The sequence below is a fragment of the Lissotriton helveticus genome, chromosome 2_2 (genome assembly GCF_964261635.1).
Source record: "Lissotriton helveticus chromosome 2_2, aLisHel1.1, whole genome shotgun sequence".
Taxonomy (NCBI): domain Eukaryota; kingdom Metazoa; phylum Chordata; class Amphibia; order Caudata; family Salamandridae; genus Lissotriton; species Lissotriton helveticus.
The window spans coordinates 172,524,736-172,547,403 of NC_136060.1; positions in this window are offsets into that span (position 1 = coordinate 172,524,736).

Sequence of the window (22,668 nt, forward strand, 5' to 3'; positions counted from 1 at the left end):
CACGCGCACATACATGCACATACACGCACACACATAGACAACTCCATGGAGCAGGCAGCCCTGGGAAAGGAAGACCTGCAGATGGTTATCTATGAGGATCATGAACACACACAGTGGCAATAGTGCTTCTCAGTGTCACAGTTTGAGGACACTAAATGGAGTGGCCCATATTACCGAGTATTTATTTGTTCCTTTAGGTTGTAGGAGAGTCCAGGCGGCCAACAGTGTTGATCCTCATCCTCTCTTCACAGGAAACCCAAAATCCTGACATTAATATAAGCATGCACCTTGTCTGGTTTGTTGACGTTAGCTGACAGGCAAGACCAGAAAAAGTGTTAAATTAGATGTTGAAGTATTTTCACTTTGAACACTCCCAATCCTGGACCGCAGAATTAGGATGAGCAGAATTTCACATGCATAAAGCAGATTAATGGATCCTGACAGTGTAGTTGAATTTTCAAATCTAGTTTTAGGGAACGGTTATTTATTGTTTCAAGGTTTGCATATTGCAAAAGTAGGTGAATGCCCACAAACTTGAATGTTTTAGTTTATTCAAATATCCAAGGCATGTAATTTCCCACACATGAAACACATACCGCTGCCACAAACAGGCGAAAGTGCTCTGCAATGGTGGGGAAGTGGATCACTCACATATTTAATAGGGACGTAGGAGAAGAGGTTGCTCTGTGAGGAATAATATTTTCCCAGGGACAAAAAAGTGAAATTCTGAAGTATTGAAGGAAAGTAAACCCATATTTTACCTGAGCTTCCAAATGTAGAATGAGACCCAAGGTTTGGGAAGGCAATTTACCAGATAAACTACAAATTGTAAATATTTGCTATGGGATACCTAAGTAAAAGAAGCTTCAGGACCCATAGTGCTATTAGCATAGCAGGTCCACCAATAAAAATGTAACACTGCGAACCGGGCGGAGACCTCAATGAAAAAGTATTTTTACCTAAATGGTGCTTACTGGTTTTCTTGACTAAGAAATAGAGCAGTCCTTCGAATTAAAAAAGTCATTTTATTTATCAAATGCAATTTTCACAAATACTGCTCATAGTAAAACCGTTACCAAAAGCACACAAAGTAAGCATCAAAAATTAATTTTGATTTAAGGTCAACCTTCATGTGATGGTGGTGGGAGAGTAATGAATTACTATTGATTTCCATAGTGGTCCAGGGTAAAGTAATTGTACAAATAATATCAGTCTGGCGCAGTCAAGTAGAAACAAATAAAATGCAAAAACATTTGAACGAATGCAGCGGTAAAACCAAGTCGGACGTTCAGGATACCCTCCAAGAATAGCAATGAGGTGAATTAATTTACGATGGGACAGAATCACAAATGAAATCATAAATCTACTGCTGTAGGCGCACACCTACGTCTGGAGTAGGTTTGTGATTCGCAAAGGTTTTCAGGAATACTCCTGAGGCTGTCTCGGTTAGCTTTCCCAGTACTCATGACATTTGTGGATTCCATTTGTTGAGGTTGTGAAAATCAATGACAGAATCCAAACACATAAGGGGAAACTATGTTTACCAGTGGAGAAAGCTCTTTTGTTACACCCTCACCAACTTTGAATGGGTACTCCTTGCCAGTGCCTGCTCACACAGGAAATTGATTTACTCTTCTGCCCTTTGCATGAGTAAATAATATTTCCAAGGTGTAAATAGGTCAAGAAAAATTATGTAAATATCCACAAATAAGTGCAATTTTGGGCGCACTCAAACATCAGTCCCGTCTTCCACTCCAAAACGTTCTTTTGGGAATTCCAAAAGGGATGACTTTACACTGGTAAAAAATGCCTATTTGCTTGTGGAAGCTAAATTCGAGATGCAAATATCGTTGTAAATCCACAATCAATTAGAATTAATATATAAGGCATACACTTCTCAGTGAAAATTAGTGCGTCATACACTGCAATTCTAGCCTTAAACCTTAACAAGTGTGCGCTTTCCTTTAAGTGTGACGAACAACGCATGACTCCATTGCGTGAACTGTAAGGTGGGGAACATTAAATATTTATCTAGCTTACAAAATATTGATCTTCAGACCTCTCTGGACCAGACACTGGGGGCCACATTTATGACCAAGTCACACACTGCAGCGCAGCAAGTCCCCTTGCTGCGCGCTGCGTGACAGGTAAAGGGCAGGAATGCACTGCATTTAAGTCAATATAGCATATTCCTGCCTTTTCCCCTGCGCTGCGGCGTTAGCCTCCTCAGCTTAACACTGCGCTCTACCACTTCTGAAACGCAGGACTGCACCGTATTTACAAGAATAGGGTGCAGCCTTGTGTTTCACCCTGCGTTGGTGCTAATTTAGCTGCCTAGCGCCATCGCAAGCACCCCTGCATCAGTGTCCCTTCCTGCACATTAACAATCTGAAATGGCGTTTTTAAATTTCTATGTATGCTGCTTAAAGCAGCACACATCAAAGTTGCTAAATATTTTTTTTTTATGATTGTTTATGTGCAGGAAGGTGTCCCTTCATGCCCTCTTAATTTCTGTAGATATTTGGATATTTGGTGGTCATTGTGACAACCTGACTGGGATTTGTGGTTCTGTGGACTGACAAGCTCAGCTGTGTGCAAACTTTACAGATAAATGACACGTGTAAAACTATGTGTAAGAGCCGCATTTTGTGAATCACACTTGGCTTCACACTCCTAAAAAGTTAATTTGGGTGTTAGTTGAACATTTGCAAAAAGCTTTGTGAATGGGCCCCCCTCCTGCCTGATTTTTTTTGTTCAATAACAGTACTGCCTGATAAAAGCTGAGAGATCATACTGCCTGATAATAGCTCTTCACCCATACTACCCGACCACAGATGTACACGCACTGCCCAGTATCAGTTCATCCCCTACAGTGTCTGATGTAGGCTGGGCCCCAAAATATCTGAGTACACTTCATTCCCCATACTGATAATAATAACTGAACACCTTTTCTTTCTCGTAGTAGCTCATCACCTGCACTGTCTGACAGCAGCTCAATTCTTTCATTGTCTAATACCACCCATCCACACATAACAAACATAACTACTTCTTGATTCATACTGCATGATGACAGCTGAACATGAGCATCTTTTTTTACTCATAATTTTTTTTAACAATACGGCCAGATAATAGCTCACTATACACACATTTTTATGATAACTGCAGAATAAACACACAATGGGTGATGGGAGAAACACTTGCAATAACTCTAATCAATGGCAATCACTCGGGTAGCATTCCAACTCATCATTATTTTGCCAACCAATCCACCTCAGATTAGGCCCAGCCATATGCAAATCACACTTGGTCCTGTTCCAATAGGAATATTCCACCCAGAACTGCTAAGCCAGGTTCTCTACAAACCAGAACCCAAGCAACCGAAGATTAGTTTTGCCCTGATTGAGCCTCTACAGTTGATTGTAACTTGGTCCAGTGGCACAGTGAGCAAGGAACTCACATCTGGGCATGTTCATGGCCACTTAGAGTATTACATCAAACACACAAAAGTTGATAGAAGGAATGCTTCATCGATGAGCGCCCATCAATGTGAAACTGGTATTGGGTTGCCTGTGTTCAGTTTCAGGGAGCACCTGGCGTGGCATTTCAGGCTGGACTGTTCCTATTGGAGCAGGGTAAAGACTGACTTTGAATATGGCTGGGTCCAAACTAAGGTGCATGGCGAGCAAAATAACGAATGGACTATGATGCGGCCCCAGCAATTACCAATGCAAAAAGAACAATTGATGGCCAGAATGCTGAAACAATATCAAACATTCAACCCCAGTACAGCGATTTGGGCCTAAATCCATCTTTTTTTGCACACCATACCATTCCAGTTTAGACCCAGCCATTTTCAAATCAGTCTTGACTCTGCTACATATGGGAAGAGTCCAGCCCAAACTGCGAGGCCAGGTCCTCCCTGGACCTGAAACAATCATCCAAAATACGAAGGTTTAACATTTGCTGAGCATACTTATGGTGTCAGAGATTGCACAATTCTGTTGCTAAAGCAAACTAACCACTAGCATAATGTCCAGACAGAAAAGTCTCCTCTTTTGCGCAGTGCAGTTGACAAAGGATGCATTTAAAATGCAAAATTGACACACATTTTCAAAGAATGCTATGTGGGGAGAATACTCAAAACCTTTGCCAAATGCACTTGGTAAAATGGGTTCTTAAAAGGTGCCATTATTTAATGAACTTGAAGGAAAAATCTATACAGGACAGAAACCCAATAACAGACTTCAGCAAACAAAGACAGGCAAACTACAGCCGACATTTACAGACGTCATCAGGTAAATCTCTTTTGAAACCGTTTTTCGAACAACAGAGCAAACGCAACATTTTGGTATAACTAAAAGATGGATACAGTTTAAAATATAAAATTTAAATTATATAAATTAAGAGTGGTCTCTGTGTCATATATCACTCAAAGCAAATGTGTAAACATACCAACAAATTGGGAATGCACCTACCTTACTGCCAGCTGTATTTTAGTTGTCTAAAAGGTTTAACACTGAGTGGAAGACTCCTAATTGCCAACATAATGGAAGTCGTTCAATGCACTATTCCTAATGGTCCAAGCTGTAAAATAACAATCATGCTCTAAGTAAACCTTTTGGAAAAGTCAGAAAAGAATTGCAAATTTGAATTTGTACCAGTGTGCAAAACGAGAAGTCAGAAAGCACACTTGCATTGCCCACACACAGTGTGCCTAAATAATTGTGCTATCTCAATTATTTTACCCAAAAGCAGTGCATTATTTTTTTTCAGAAAATGCACTTCAATTATAGAACCCCACATTTTGCTTTCAATTTGGGTCCGGCTTCAAAAACACACCTTTATAACCCATCATTCTAAGGACACCAACTTTAAAATGTTAATACTATTATTTCTTCCTTCTTCTAGAGACTGTTTTCTGTTCTCTGTACTGCCTCCTTTCTCATCCTTACAGTCGTTCTGTCTTTACAGAACTTGGATCCACAAAATATTCAGCAACCGTGATGGACTCCTTTCAAACATCTTCTCCATCTACTTCTTTAGGACGCTGCCCTACCCCATTCTCGCATGGTTTCTTTACTCCTTTTTTGTTGCTGTCTAAGGGACCAAATTTCCCTTTGGGTGACTCCTACATTGGCGCCTTTGGAATGGCTTTAGATTTCCATATCAGTCTCACCAGTCCTTTGTAGTCTTCTTACCTCACAGCATTGTTCTTTCTTTTCTTTAAGGTCAGCTCTTGAATGTTTTGAGCATGCCTATAGCACACTTAGGGTCATATGTATCAAGCCAAATTGACTTCGCAAACGCCGAAATTCGCAGAATTTTGGCGTTTGCGAATGCAATTTGGACTAATGGTATGCATCAAGCAAATGTGCTTGAAAAATAAGGAATCGCAAAAAATGCGATTCCTTATCTTGCGATTGCATTTAAGGAATCGCAAATTTTGCGATTCCTTAAATGAAATGTAAGAAGCCAAAAAAATTTGCAAATTGGCCTTAAGGAATCGGAAATTACCACCAACTTCTAGTTGGTGGTAAGTTGCGAATTCCTTTCAAAATGCATATTTTCTAAATTTTCTAAGTGCCATGTGACGCACATACATGCCCTTAGGGCATGTATGTGCGCCACATGTGCACTCATGCCGATTTCAGGGGTGCAACAGGGTGTCCTTTGGACACCCCTGCACCCTTGAAAATACTCACGATTAGCAAATTGCGATTTGCAAATTTCCCCTTCATTCCTATGGGCCTCCTGGCCCATAGAAATGAATGGGAAATTATTCCTGAATTACGATTAGCAATTTGCTAATCGCAATTAAGGAATTTTAAGAAATCGCTAAAACGAAGCTGATTTCTACATACATACCATTTTGCGATTTCTAAATAGCGATTCCTTAAAAATCGCTATTTAGGAATCGCAAAATGGTTCCTTGATCCATATGACCCTTACTCCTTAAAAACATAGGTTGATCCTACTCTTGATGAAGGTTCCCATCCAATTTAATTAGAAGTACTAAACTACTCTGTGACAAATGATTTGACCAGTACAAGTCACAATGAAGTTTCTTTCCTATTCACACTTGTCTGTCTTTGTGAGATTAGTGGCGTGGCAGATCACTCCATTCTTCTCAATTCACTTTGAGCATATCAGATACTTTAAGTTGGGTCTCTTTATATTTTATGGGTTGTGCATACTCTGCCACATGAACTGTCCACTACTTTTCTGCCTTTCCCTTTCGCCTACTCTATGGAGTACCACAACAGACAATTCTTGGTCACCTTCCATTTCGAGCTATATAATTTACCTTAATGTTCATATTTTTGTTTGAATTTTCTTCCTACTATTATGCTGATGAATCCAAATGTTCATCTCTTGCCCTCCCTTCTTACATCACTTTAGATTCCTATCGCATAAGATGGGTTAGTGCCTCAATGAACACTAACTCACTTTGCCCCACCTATTACAAAATGAAAATATTATTTCCTGTGGCTACATAATATGCTTATTCTCCCCTTCGCCAACACTGCTGCGTCCTTAGTACCCCAAAGGCTCACTGTTTTTACTCTTTGCTTCTACTTTCTTTTCTTGTTCATCTATTCTTGTATCTACTACTGTAACTGTAGAAGAACCCTAGAGTGTGGCTGAAAATGGGGAGCTTAAGGGAGTGGTGCCATAGTTAGTAGTTATGGTGAGCATGGTATAATTGTTTGCATCCACTAGCCAGGGTGGACGCTTTTAGGGCCTTCACAGGATAAAACAATGTGATGAATATATGGAGGTTGATATGTAAGGATTGTATCTTGGCCTTCCTATTTTCACATAGGGTGATGCTTAGCTCACATTTCCATTTATGGTAACTTGAGCTAATGGCAGATTGGAGTAAACTTGACATGAAATCCAATGGGATTGAGACTCTTTTCCCCATCTTGCACTCCCATCAGTGAATACATGAACAGAAATGTAGAGGGCAGTGTTGGAATCGGGGAAAGGAGAGTGAGATAACAGTCAAAATAGAGACACACGAGTTCTGTGGAACATAGTGAATCCCTTTAATACAAAGGAGATATCTTAAGAATCGTGTTATTCAGAGAACTGTGCATACCTGAACTCTATCTCTGTCTAAACAACTCTCTGGGGCATATTAGCAAGGGCAATATCGCCGCTTTAGCTGGACTTTTTCCCGCTGAAGCGGTGATATTTTTATTGCCCTATTAGCAAGCTGTCGCTAACAGCAGTTAGCAACATCTTTTAGGCAATAGCTACAGGTTTGGAGCCCGCTTTGCATGTCAGCGATATTTATCGCTAATGACATGCAAAGTGGGCGTACTCAACCTGTTAGCGACTGAAAACAGTTGCTAACACAGCTATCGCCTATTAGCAAGGCCGGCGAAGCGTTACAAAAAATCACACCAAGCGCGATTATCGCTATAAACTAACACCTGCTAAAATGTTGACTTACCTGTATAGTCAATGGGGGGTGGATTATCAGATCAAGCCCCCATTGGCGTTAATGCAAGACTATCGCTGGACTTGCAGCGATATTCTCGCATTTCGCCCCTATCGCTGGATATTTTAGCACAATGGAGAAAAACGTTGCTAATAGCATGTTTTCTCCGCTAAAATATCCAGCGATAGGCAGCGATAAAAAAAGTCGCTAAGCGCATTTAGCGATAAATATCGCTATTTCTTGCTAATAGGCCCCTCTGTACTTTGATATATGATAGGTAATTCCTGAAAACTAAATATACACACAATAAGCATTTCAAATAGACACCTGCACTAATATTTCTTCCTATCATTTGGAAATCTATCTCAAGTGTTACCAGTACATGCATCCACGGGATACCAGTCACTACACAAGGAAAATCTCATTGCAAGATGTGACATTAAGTGTAAAAGGCATACATCATTATGAACTCACATTTAATTTGCAGCACATTGAGGAACACACATTGGTGCAACATCAACATGAATGTGGAAAACGTTTAGGATAACAGATTAAATTTGGGTGCAAATTCAAATGTAAGTACATTTATAACTTTTATGTGTAAAATGTATCTAGTGTCAAAGTAAAAATTACTGTGGGGTCACATTTAGGAACAAAACCACATTTAGGTGCAAAATGATATTTAGGAGCAACATCACCTGGACCATAAAAACACTTTCTAGCACAAATTATGTTTAGGAGTGATAACACAGGAACAATCACATATGCTTGCAACAACCACATTGAGGTATAAACTCACGTTTAGCTGAAAATCACTTTTGGTGCAGTATCATACAATTTAGACAGTAAAAAACGAGTGCAAAATTCCTTTTGAGGTGGAAAAACGCATACAGGTTCAAAATTATATTTGGATGCAAAATCTTCATTGGTTCAAAGTCATCAGCAAACACTTTTAGGAACACACATGCGCCTTGACTGTAGTGCATGGAAGCTTCCCTTTATCATCTATGCACTCCAATGTAAACAACTGTTTCAGCAGGTGGACTAACGTACCTATAGGTTATAATTGAAGGGCGCATACGCAAATGAACCGAAAGCTGAAGGTAGCTTAAGCAAAGCCCTTCTCTCTGTACTTTTTTGTGTTAATGATTTAGCTGCTTGTACACAAATAAAGCTTTCTGTGGCCAGACCTATAAAGAACATTAGTTCTTTGAAACGAAAAACAGAAAACATCTCCACATTCACGGACACTTGACATGTTTAAGACCAAGAAGATTTATCAATGACGAATTTTCTCTTTGGAAAGGGTTCACACTTAGATATGTAGCTTATATACTTTTAATTATGTTATGTTACTTTATCGCATCTTACTGGGTATAGCTCTGAGTTCACCAGGTGAGAAGGTATTCTGTTATATCCCCTGCTCAGTGCCCCCAGGTTAAGTAACCAGGACAAAGGTGTAAAACAAGTTAACCAGGAACACATAGGAAGACATCTGGTAAAGAGTCAGAACTGCAACTCTTGGTATCCTGAGCTCAGACCCCAGTGAATGAATGAGTAAATGAATATAGTGACCATCTGCCACGCGGATCCATAGCAGATGTGTGTGTAAGCTGCTTAGCACACTGCCGAGAGAATTAGCCATAAAAATATCCCCCATTGCATCTTGGTAGAACCTTGGTAGTACAATCTTGCATGTGTTTGCTGCTTTGGCAGACTTGTGTGCTTTCTCAGCAGCCATGCGCTGCTTATACCGCCTCTTAGCCACTACCTGCTCCCTATAAACAAACAACCGCCCACCCCCCACAGAAAATAATTGCGGTTAATTCAATGTTCAGATTCGATAATGGATGCTCAAATAAATATGAGGATTCCAAGCAAATTTGTGCAAATGAAAAAAGATTTCCTCTGACATAATGGCATGGTGCAAGGCTGTCTGTAATGAGCTGTAATTTGTCTGGAAGAGCATTTTAAAGGGGCTGAGCCATTCACTGCAGGACCAGTGGCTGCGCAGAGACTGGAAGCCACGAGCCAGCCTGCCTCATCTCAGAGGAAATTACACCGCAAGCAGGCCAAATTTCTGACAACTTCCATAAATTATTTCGGATTTTCATATTTCAAATTTCATCTGCATTCATCATGTGCCTTTGACTGGGGGAAGGAACGTCTGGGAGGAGCCCTGGTAGCATTCGCGGCAGCAGTCCCAGGAGCCTGCCCTGGGACTGGATAATTCAATTTACTTTTTGATTAGATTATTCTTGCTGCAGTCTGCTGCCAATCTGAAGTATTGTGCCTTCTCTTCTACTTAACCTCCCTGCCCCATGCCTGCTCCAGCTTGCATGCAGCTCTCCGGATTGCAGAATATATTTCAACAATCAAAGTTGGGAGTTATTATTTTGCTTTCTATTGTCCGTCCTTATAAAAGCTCACATCTTTCACTGGGATCCCTCTGCCCAGAAATCGGATTATTTAGTTTCTAGGATTTTTTATATATTTTTTCGTAGCCTCCCACTCTCCCCTTCCTTCTATGGTTGCTACATTGTTTACCATTATCGGTCCAAAGTGCCCTGTGTTTGTGGCGGGGGTGGGAGGCCGGTGAGGTTACAATAATTAGTATAGCTTCAGATGATGCAATAGGCCACAAATACAAATTCTCCCTTAAAACAAGGATCACCATCATTGGATATAGACACGGGGAGGGAGGGTAGAGACAAATATGTGTTTGTGGTGGGAGTGGGAGGCCGGTGAGGCTACAATAATTAGTATAGCTTCAGATGATGCTATAGGCCACGAATACGAATTCTCCCTTAAAACAAGGATCATCATCATTGGATATAGACATGAGGAGGGAGGGTAGAGACAAATATATTCTGAAAAAGGACAACCTCTGGAAAAAGTGTACTGTTACAAAAGAAGGCTGCACTATTGATCCAGAATTATCTATCTAGCTATATATATATATATATACACACCCACACACACTCACACATATATATTCACTGAAAAAAAACAAAGGTTTCATGGTCGTTATAGTTAGGCTCAGGTTTCACTTGTACAAAACCAGGGAAATTCAGCAGCTATAGTTAGCTAAACTAACTATAACATATGCCCCCACAATGTACTGCCTACGACCTCACACATTACATCTCTCATAACATAGTCAGTGACATCCCTGATGACATCTCAAATGACAGCAATTATGAATTCACTGATGACATCATCCAGTAAGTGTGAGTGTTTTCTAAAAGATTATGTGTTAAACATATATACCAAGGTACTACAAAAGTTAAAATAGTATATTTTCTGTACTACTAATGAGTGATACTATTTCTAACATATATTATTTGAGTGACTGTGTGTATCTGCGTGTGAATCTGCGTGTAAGTGGGTGTCTGAGTGCCTGTGTGGATGTGTGAGTGGGTGCGTGAGTGGCTGCATGGGTATAGAAGCAGGTGTGTGAGTGGCTGTGTGGATGAGTGAGTGGACGTCTGAGTAACTGTATTGGTGAGTGAGTGGGTTTGTCAGTGGCAGTATGGGTGAGTGAGTGGGTGTCTGAATGGCTGTACGAGTGTGTGACTGGCTGTGCAAGTGGGTGAGTGAGTGGCTGTTTGAGTGACTGTTTGGTGAAGTGAATTGGTGTCTGAGTGGCTGTATTGTAGAGTAAGTGTTCATGTGAATGGATGTATGGGTGAGTGAGCGAATGTGTGAGTAAGTGATTGTATGGATGTGTGAATGGGTTTGTAAGTGGTTGTGTGGGTGTGTGAATACTAGTATGAGTGAGTGAGTGGCTGAGTTAAGAGGCTGTATGGGTGAGTGTGTGGCTGTCTGGGTAAGTGACTCGTTATATGAACAGCTCTATGAGTGAGTGAGAGTGGATGAGTAAGTAGTTGGTGAGTTCTTGTATGGGTCTGTTAATAGGTATTTGAGTGGTTGTGTGGGTGTTTGAGTGGGTGTAAAAGTAGTTGTATAGGGGTGTGTGAGTGCTTCTTGGGATGATGTCATCAGTGATGTAATTTGAGATGTTCTTAGTGATGTCATCAGTGATGTCATTGACCATGTCATGAGTGATGTAATATGTGAGGTCATAAGCAGTGCATTGCGGGGTGTAAGTTATAGTTAGCTCAGCTAACTATAACTGCTGAATTTCACTGATTTAGTACAAGTAAAATCTGAGCCTAACTATAATGTCCCTGTAACCTTTGTTTATTTTCAATGAATTTATAAGTTTATTTTTAATGTTGTTTCCTAACTATAATGTTCCTGTAACCTTTGGTTTTTTACAGTGAATTTCTAAGATTTTTTAAATTTTATTTCTTAATGTATCCACTAACCTTTGACAGTGAGTGTGTGAGTGAGTGCATGAGTGTCTCAGTAAGCCTGTGAGTGGGTGATAAAGTCTCTGAGTGGGTCTATGAATCAGTGTGAAAGTGTCTGAGTGGGTGTGTGAATGGGTGTGTGAGTGTCTAAGTGCTCTCTGTTTTGCCCTCTTCTGCTCTGTTTTGCCTTTTCTCCTTGTTTTTCTGCCCTAGGTTTTGCCTTCCCTGCTAGTTTTTCTGCCTCTGTTTCACCTTTCCTGTCTGTTTTGCCTCTTTCTGCTCGTTACTGACATTATTTTGACTTTTTCTGCTTGTTTCTGACCTTTATTCTGCCTCTTTCTGCTCCCTTCTGACCTTTATTTTGCTTCTTTCTGCTCATTTCTGACCTTTATTGTGCCTCTTTCTGCTTGTTTCTCACCTTTATTTTGCCTCTTGCTGCTGGTTTTTGACCTCTGGTTTGCCTCTTTCTGCTCATTTCTCACCTCTATTTGGCCTCATTCTGCTCTTTGCTGATATTTATTCTGCCTCTTCCTGCTTGTTTCTCTTCTTTATTTTGTTGTTTCTGCTTGCTGCCCGCCTTTATTTTGCCTCTTTCTGCTCATTTCTGACCTGTATTCTGGTTCCTACTGATCATTTCTCACCTTTGTCTTGCCTCTTTCTGCTCTTTGCTGACCTTTATTCTGCCTCTTTGTGCTTATTTCTGACCTTTATTCTGCATCTTTCTGCTCATTTTGAACCATTATTTTTCCTCTTACTTCTCTTCTTCCCAAGGACGTCGGGGGGATCCTCACGGTCTCAGCAGTCCCGCCCAGCTCCCTGCCTCCTACGGGAGCGGGAATTGCTCTCGCGTGAAGGGAGCTGCTGGAAGTGCAGCTCCGTGTGTGATGTGTTTAATCTATTTTCCTGCCTGCATGTCTGCGGGTAGGAAAAGAGATGAAACCTCCACTCTCAGAGGGCGGGAGAACTTTGACAGCTCCCGCCAGCTGCAACTGGAGTGTTTGCTTTTCAGGCTTTTCCTGGCTCTTCAGGGAGACCTATCTGTAATGTCTTCTCTTTTCCTGTCAACTGGTTCTTCAGGGAGACCTATCTGTAATACCTTCCCCTCTCCTCACAGCCTATTCCATCGTTAGCGCCTTGACGCCTACGGGCAATGTTGCGCTGGATAAATCCCTTTTCAATTCAATTTCTTTAGCTTTGCGGAATGGCATCAGGAGGGGGTCCGCATGCCCCAGGACCTGGCCCACCTGGGGGCTAAAAAATAGACAAGCGCAGAAGCTTCCATACATTTAAAAAAAAAATTCAGCTGGAGTAATGGATCCAGCACGAATCCCACTGAATTTTTTTTTTATAGTTTTTTGTCCTGCGAGGTCACAGAGGTAGAGGTGCAGGGTATTTCTATCCAGCTCTCATTTCTTTTTTAAAAATGTTTTTGAAGCAGAGTGCAAAGTTGGCTGCCAACACTTCCTGGTTGAAGTGTTGGCAGCCAATTAGATATCAGCATGAGATTGGGAGGGTTTGTGGAGCCTTCCCATCCCTAGATATACAAATTTGGATTTCCTTAATATCTCGAAAACTAATTAAAGGATTCGCACCAATTCAAAAACAGGTCACTTTCTAAGCCAACAGCTACCTTACTGCAAATGTGGTGTAATTCTGTTTAGCAGTTCGGGCTGTAGTCGTGTCTAAAATCCCAATGGAAATTTCCATGGGGAAAATGCATCTTGGGACACCCCCTTTTTCTCAGCCTGCGCTTGACGGATCACCCCAAAACTTTCAAGACAGCAGCTGCAGTGAGCATTACACTAATTTTGAAAATGTTGCAAGGATTCGTCAAATGGCACCAATGTTATTGGCAACAATAAAAAACGCTCTTTCTATGGAAACTTATTTCTGTGGAAACTAGATCCTTACTATAACTACCTACTGGCAACCGGCAGTAGGTAATATATTTATTTTATATTTATAGCTTGGTTTTTCGATGAGTGGCCGCGCAGGATCCGCGCACCCTCCTGATCACGAGCTTTATGCTAATTCGCTGTCAACACTCCAAACGAGGAAGTGTTGGCAGCCATCTTGAAAACAGAAAAACAAGTGCGCAAAACGCAAACAGGGGGCAGGGTGGAAACACCCTGAACCCCTAGGCCGGCTTAGGGGGTCCCACAAGTAACCCCAGGGCCCAAAAATGTTTTCTTTTTTTTTTTAAATCGGAAAAATCCGTGCAGGGTGCGCAGAACCCGCCGAGTAAAAAAAAAACGAAGTGCGGGCTCCCGCGCTTCATTAATATTCACCCCCGGGTGGACCAAATCCTGGGGGCAATGATAGGATTGGGATGGGGGGCTTTATAAAAATATGTGCGGAGGGCTCACAGCCCCTCCAGCCCTTGGTACCGCCACCCCCGGTGCTTTGAAAATAACTGGGTGAGGGGGCTCAAAGACCCCCCAAGCCCTGGGGACTGCCACCCCCGGGGCTTTATCACAATATATGCAGGGGGCTCATGGCCCCCTGCAGTCCTGGGGACCGCCACCATCCCGGGACTTGTGTTTTTTAAATGTAAAAAAATAAAAATAACCTGTGTGAGGGGCTCGAGCCCTCCCACACGCCCCAGGAACCGCCACCTCCTCGGGCTCTAAATATTATAATTGGGTTGTCCGTGACGGACCCCCCAGCCCTGGGGACCACCACCCCCACGGGGCTTTCGAAATGATGGGAGGGGGGCAGCGTGGCCCCCCTCCTGGAGCCTTGTCATGGCCCTGGGGACTGCCACCCCTCAGGGCCGGCTCCTGCAGTGTTCCGGGGTGCCCACCCCCGGGACACTGTAGTTTGCTATGGCAGGGCGGGAGCCTCGCGGCTCCTGCCCTGCCATAGCAAACTGCTTTGGTATTTGGTAGAGAGAGCAGGAAACCTGCTCTCTCATCCAAATAACAAAGCAAATTGCTTTTCCACAGGGGGAGCTGCATCTTAGCAGCTCCCCGTGTGGAAAAGCAATGCCGGCTCCTGCAAGAGGCGGGGAGCCAGCAGGACTGTGGGGGGATTGGGGACCCCCCGTGGTCACCAACGGAGAGAGCCAGCCCCGGGGGATGGGGTCCCCGGGGCTATTTGTGGCCCGGGAGGGGGGCCACGCGGCTGTCCTTCTCAAATATAAAAAAATTAAAAATTAAAAAACAAAGGCCGGCCCCGGGGGATGGGGTTCCCGGGGGCAAGGCAGCCTCCCTCCAAAAAGATAAACAAAAACAAATAAGGGCCATGCCCCGGGGATGGGGTCCCTTGGTACATGCGATTAAATGGCTAATGCTGTACTATTACACGTTGACAAAAGGTGCTTTGCTAAAGTGCTATTAATAAAGTGCTAGTGCAATAAAATTTCTTAACCAAACAAATCCAAAAACAACGCAGCCACAAGAAAGTTTGCAACCTTAATTGTTGATGTGCGAGTGCACTGTGGACAAAATCTTGTGTAAAAAACATATTATGCGTGGGTGTTCAGGTTATAGATAAGATCAAAATGTAGTGGCCAAACTACCATAAGTTATACTTTGAAGAAACCACAAAATAACGAAAACTAAAACCAGCAGCAAATGTGATGAGGAAACCTATTGTGTCGCACACAGTTGGCCGATCCTGAGTCTTGTACTGATGACCTAAAAAACGAAATAAGGGGCTTGGATAACCGCAATGTCACTTAATACTTCAAGGAGAGGCGTAGATAGGAAGAGATACCAAAATTATACAGAAAGTTACTGCTGCACTGGAGAAAATTGTGTACAACTTCCCCAGTGTTCAATCCATTGGGCATCCTTGTATCAAGTTGTAGGATAAAATGTGACTCAATTTGTCATAATTTTCTTTCTCTGTTGCCTCCTCGAATTGATTTAGGAACAGCTCCTATCACAAAGTACTGGAGATATTTGAGATTGTTGTGATGAACTCATTTCAAATGTCTCGTCACTGGGTAATTTGGATCGGAGTTCACCACTGCATGGAAGTGCTGCAGTATTCTGTTAAATACTTGGAGCTTGGTGCTCCCTACATATGTGAGATTACATGTGCATTGCAGCACGTAAACAGAATAGTCAGTACGACATGTGTAGAACCCTTGGATCATCTTGGGTTTATTGTCAAATGCAGTGGTGTACTCAGTGGTATTAATGCCAAACTTACATGCTCGGCTAAAGCTGCACTTAAAAAATCTGCACTTTGTGGACAACCATGTTGTAGGGGAGCTGACTTCAGGGCTGCTTTTAACCAATGTATCCCTCATTGAGGGTGCTCTTCTGAAAGTCAGAGATGGTAATTCAGGTAAAATCTGAAAAAGAGTCAAGTCAGTCAAGACGATAGGCCAATGGGTATAAATAATCTTCCTGATCTGTTTCTCTTGCCTACTGTATGCAGTGATTAATCTAACCTCCTGAGGACTCTCATTCCCCTCTGCCTGAGCTACAAGATCTCTGGTATTGTCATCCTTGTTGGCATGGAGACAGGTATCGCTGGTATGACTATTAGCTTTAATCAGGGCTGTGTTCAGGTCCATGATTTTGTAACCACTGCTTCATTTTGACAGGTTTGTAAATCCTGGTCAGTACTACAAATATGGCGGATTCTTAAGAATTCCCCGTAGGGAATGCTACAAATCAAGTGTCTTGGGTGGGAACTCTTAGCGTGGAGAATAGAGTTCCTAGCCATACACTTTCTATGGAGTTTGGTATGGATCACTAAAACAATATCGATGTCAAAAATATAGAACTACAAGAATATCGGGGTAAAAATATAGAATACAAAAATATTGAACTCCTATCTCCAAGCAGGTAAGTACAAAAATATCTAATCAAAAATATCGATGTAAAAAATATAGTTAGTCAAAATATCGATATTTTTAAATGCTGTATATTAATTTAAATATTAATGAAATAATAAATATAATTAACTTAAACATACGTAAAATACTTAAATAACCTTAAAATTAATAAATAATTAATGTAAGTAAAAAAAAACATACACATTGATTTGTTAATACATATATATATATATAAACGTAATATTAATAAAAAAATACAATATTTTTACCGTAAGATAGCGGAAAGGGTAACATTTACTATCACCACTCCAGTGAGTGCAACATTAGGGAAAGCGTTGGATAGCGTAGGGGTAAAAATTACTATTCCCACTCCAGAGAGTGCAACAGTAGGGAAAGCGTTGGATAGCGGAAGGGTAAAAATTACTTTTCCCACTCCAGAAAGTGCACCAATAGGGAAAGCGTTGGATAGCGTAGGGGTAAAAATTACTATTCCCACTCCAGAGAGTGCAACAGTAAGGAAAGCGTTGAATAGCGTAGGGGTAAAAATTACTATTCCCACTCCAGGCAGTGCAACAGTAGGGAAAGCGTTGGATAGCGGGAGGGTAAAAGTTACTATTCCCAGTCCAGAGAGTGCAACAGTAGGGAAAGCGTTGGATAGCGTAGGGGTAACAATTATTATTCCCACTCCAGTGCAACAGTAGGGAAAGTAAAGATTTAATATATTAATAAAAATGTATTAAATATCAATACCAAGAAAATATTAATTAAAATAAATTACCAATTTAATATTATATAATAATTAATCAATTACAAATACAAATTATTATTAATAAAATGTTTTAATTACATATTAATACAAATTAATTACCAATTAATTAATACATTACAAATAAATACCAATTAATAAATACAAATGATTTACTTAATAACAATTAAATTACTTCCCCCCCTATTCCCCTATAAACCCACAACCCACGATAGAAAATAAATGAATAAAATTAACTTAATTATCAAATAATCAATTAATAAAAATAAATTACCAATTAAAAAATAATTAATTAATAATTAATTAACAATTCAAACTGAATACCAATAAATAAAATAATATATTTGATTAATTACAATTAAATTACTTCCCACCCTATTCCCCTATAAACCCACAACCCGCTACAAAAAATGAATTCATTAAATTAACATAATTATCAATTAATCTATTAATACACATTAATTACCAATTAAAAACTAATAAATTACCAATGTATACAATAATTAACAATTAATTCAAAATAAATACTAATTAAAAAATTAACAAACTTAATTATTTACAATTAAATTACTTCCCACCCTATTCCCCTATAAACCCACAACCCGCTACGGAAAATAAATTAATGAAATAAACATAATTATCAATTAATTAATTAATAAAAATACATTACCAATTAAAAATTAATTACCAATTAAAAATTAATTAATTACCAATTAAAAATGAATGAACAATTAATTCAAAATAAATACAATAAATAAATTAACATTTTTAATTAATTACAATTAAATTACTTCCCACCCTATTCCCCTATAAACCCACAACCCGCTACAGAATTAGATTACGCAAAAATTAAATAACATAAAAAAACTTTAAAAAATTAGATATTATTAAAAATTCGATATATTTAAATACTTATATTATATCCTTCGATATTTTGACTTTCTATATTTTAAAAATCGATATTACTTCGATATTTTTACTTTCTATATTTTAAAAAACGGTATTACTTACTTCGATATTTTGACTTTCTATATTTTAAAAATCTATATTACTTACCTTCAATTCGATATTTTTAACCACTATATTCTGTCCATACGATATTATGTCCATTCCATATTTTTCACTCGATATTACGTCCATTCTATAGTTTTCCTTCGATATTATGTCTGTTCACCGTTTGGTATTTACTCGACCTTCATCAATGTACAATTGTACATCTTAAATTCTACACTGGTGTTACTGATGGATGCAGTGAACTTGAGATTGGATGTGTTGGTGTTGATTGAACTGAAAAACTCCTACGCTGATGCTTTAGTGCCTTTCCACACCACACACACATCATCAATACATATCCACCAATGTTGGACATGCATATCATACATTGATTTATGTTGCCCTTTGAGGACATGCTCCTCCCACCAGCCCACATGTAAACATGCGTAGCTGGGGGAGAAGCATGCCCCGATAGCTACTCCTCTTAGCTGCTGGTGTACCTCTTTGTTGAATAGAAAGAAATTATTCTTCAAACAGATGTCAATCATAGATAAAATCATTTGATTGTGTTCATATAGTTGTATATGTCGCTGACCCACATAATAATCAAATGCCTTGATACCAGCAGCATGGTACATATATATATATATATATATATATATATATATATATATATATATATATATATATATATATATATGAAATACCAAGAGATCGCTGCACACACCTTGATATTAGTTGCAGTTTCTTTATTTTTCAACCGTGATCAGGAACTACGGTTCGAAACGCGTAGGTGTTTGTCACGTTTTGAAAAATAAAGAAACTGCAACTAATATCAAGGTGTGTGCAGCGATCTCTTGGTATTTCATGAATTTGGGACACTGCCCTGGTCCCATCGCTGGCACCGACTGACAATGTGCTCCCGCTGCGACAGGACAACTTGTATGCTATATATATATATATATATATATTTTTAGACAAAGGATTGTCGAAAAACAACCAGTAACTTTTTCATGTCTATGAAATGACCAATGGCAGTTGCACTTTATAAGGCGGTGAAAATAGTCAGAGAGTTGTCGTGTGATCAAGGGTGGGATCGCCCCAAATGCGTAATGGCAGAGCTGGCTAAAGAGAAATAAAAAATCTGCACATACCTGGGTCCACGCTCGTCTTTTCTGTGTGAATACAGACGTTGTGTTCGAGTTGGAGCAATATTTTGCCGGATTGACTTCCTCCGGCTCTTGAACTCCCTCCTTTTAAGAAGGCTCCGTGTCTGGCAAGTCTTGTCCTGGGCAGCTGCCGGCGACATCACGGGCTCATGGCTCGAGTCGGCGGGGACCCCGGGGCACCATACAAAGATTTTCCGAGAACCGAAAGGACGGAACCCCCTGCAAGCCAAAAGTATTGAAAGTAATTTCGGAGAAGACTGTTCGCATCGGAGTGTTACTTCGAAGCAAGGTGGAGGCTCGGAAGAGTGTTCGTCTGCATGGAGAGGGAGACGCGGTGAGTGCAGTGCCCGTAAAGTACGCAATTGGCAATTTGCAGGAGGGGAGGTTCGCAACCAGTGGTACTTCATCAAGGGTATTCACCAGTTGAAGGACGGGACACTGTGCAATACAAATATTAGCCAAGATGTCTGCAGACACTCTCAAAAATCGCGCATTGGCTGACGAGGGGATGTTTTCTGACTCCCCTGACGAAACACAAGGGGCCACCAAAGTAAGCAACGAAGAACCCAGCAATAAGAGCAAGGGGCTGAAGGAAAGTTTTCGAACCTTTGAGAAGCTCAAAAGGCAAGAACAGTCAAAATGGTGGGAGGCGACATCACTTAGGAGATACCTGGATGTGGGGAGGATCCCCAGGGGTCTCCGCATTATGATTGCCCCCAGTTACGAGACACCCAACCCCCGCATGATGGTGGAGTGGCGACAGTGTAATCTGGAGTTGTCCTGTAGACTCGTCGAGAATTTAGTTAAATATGCAAAAATCGACAGGGGCGAGCTACAGGAAAAGATTGAGCTGATGGAGAAAGAATTAGAACAGATAGGAGGACTCCAGACCAAGTAAAAATTTTATGATATGATGATTAATCGTCTACATAAGGAGGAGGAGAAAATAAAAATTCGGAAAACTTACAAATTTGAAAGAAACCGCGACGATTATGCAAATGGACACATTTTTACTTTCGCGAGGCGGTATGATTCTATGAGAAGTGCCACAGCCAGTAAACGGTTCGCTGAAGCTGATAAATCGAGGAAGGGATATAAAACAACAGAATCCCCCTCAGCGTCAGAATTGAGTTCCGCCGTGGAGAGCGGGTCGGAATCTGATAATGCTGGTATGATACCAGAGTTCATAAATGTTAAACTGACATTAGGGGAAGAGTTGGAAATTTTAAAGCGCAGCCGAAGGGAAACATTCAGATCACGCAACACAGCCCCTGCCCAAACAGGAACATCCATAGATGAAGGGAGCGTAGGAAGGCAAGGAGAAGATGCCGCGAAGCGCGGGAGAGGCAGAGGGAAACGCAGATAGTAACAGAAAATTTGAACGTGGATAACCCTAAAACTAACACCCAAGAAGCTAACACCATTATAAACCTGGCGGGCATAGATCTAACTACTGCTGAGAAACAATTGCTGTCACTTGGACTGTTGTATTGTCCGGAATCTAATTTTAATTACACGAGAACAAGGGCGGACATTTACAGGTTCATACGAAAGCTCAAGCTTAAAAAGTTCCATCAAACAGGGGGATACTAATAAGGAAGTCATCCCATCTCAAGAATCTGGCATGTTTGGGTTATTAAACTCAGACTATGAGTTGCTTAGAGGAATGCATAGCTTGCCGCAGAGTGAGAAGATGGAACCTAAAGCTGGCAGTCAGAACAGCATGGAAAGTATGGAAAACACTCAGCAGTCCCAATTGGATGGGACTAATGTCAAACCACACACGCCTTTTAAGTTAAAGTCCAAATTTGTTCCAATCATGGCTAGATACTCTATTGGTGTTTTTAACGAACAAATAGTGACGCAGATAAAGAAACTCAATATGACCATCAACAGCGCAAGAATGAAATATACAAATCATGACAGAAAATATCATCAACTTATTAACAAACTTAAAAAGAATCATCAAGTCATAATCCGTAATTCCGATAAGGGAGGAAATATTGTGTTGTGGCCCCTCAAAGAATACTTGGAAGAAGCACATAACCAACTTAACCATGTCGAATGTTACAGAAAGATCTCCCCTACACCCAGGAGCTTTTATTTTCGCAATTACTAGCTTGGAGAAGCAAGGTTCTGTTAAGTTGGGAGGAGTTTAAATACCTCAAGAAAGAGCATCCAACTATCCCGGTGACTTACTTTATACCAAAGTTCATAAAAATATTAGTAAACCACTGGGAAGACCAATTATAGCTGCCTGCGACGGTCTATTGGAGAACTTATCAAAATATATAGACTTTTTCCTGCAAGACTTTGTGAAGGGTCTGAAATCATTTGTGCAGGACACTAGTGACTTTTTAAGAAAGATTTGTAACATCGAGTGGAAAACTTTGTATCTGTTGATAGCGCTTGACGTTTCCTCCTTATATACTTGCATTACAAATAAGGATGGTATGAGGGCAGTGGAATATTTTCTGATGAATAGACCAATTATCTATGCGCAACATACTAATATGCTGCTTAGGATGTTACTGTTCTGTCTGGAGAACAATTAATTTTTGTTTGATGGCAAAATGTACCAGCAGATTTAGGGTGTTGCCATGGGGGCCAGCTTCTCCCCTAGTTACGCCTGCCTATTTATGGGGTGGTGGGAGGAGCTGGTCCTCCTGCAACAATACGAGCAGACATACCAAACCAGAGTCGTAACATGGTTGCAATACATTGATGATTTGTTTATAGTTTTGGATGGTGATGTAGAAAGTGCCACTGATTTTATAGATTCAATAAATGTCAATGCAATCAATCTTCATTTTACTAGTGACATCAGTAGAGACATGGTCACATTTCTTGACGTTCAAATACAGGTGATTCACAATAAATTGTCAACAGCCCTCTTCAGGAAACCTACTGCAGGGAATACCCTCCTTCACGCCGCTAACGCTCATCCACCCCATTTAATTAAAAGTATCCCTTATAGGGAGATGTTACGCATTAGGCGTATCTGCAGTGAAGAAGATGATTGTAAGCAGAAGCAGAATGAAAGTCGCAATAGGTTCCTGGATAGGGGATATAGATCTCAGGTTATTGATGCAGCAATTGCCAAATCTAAAACCTTGGCGCGAATGGATTTACGGCAAAACAAGGATAGGAATATCACCAGAGTAGTCACTGAAGAACCTACTAGA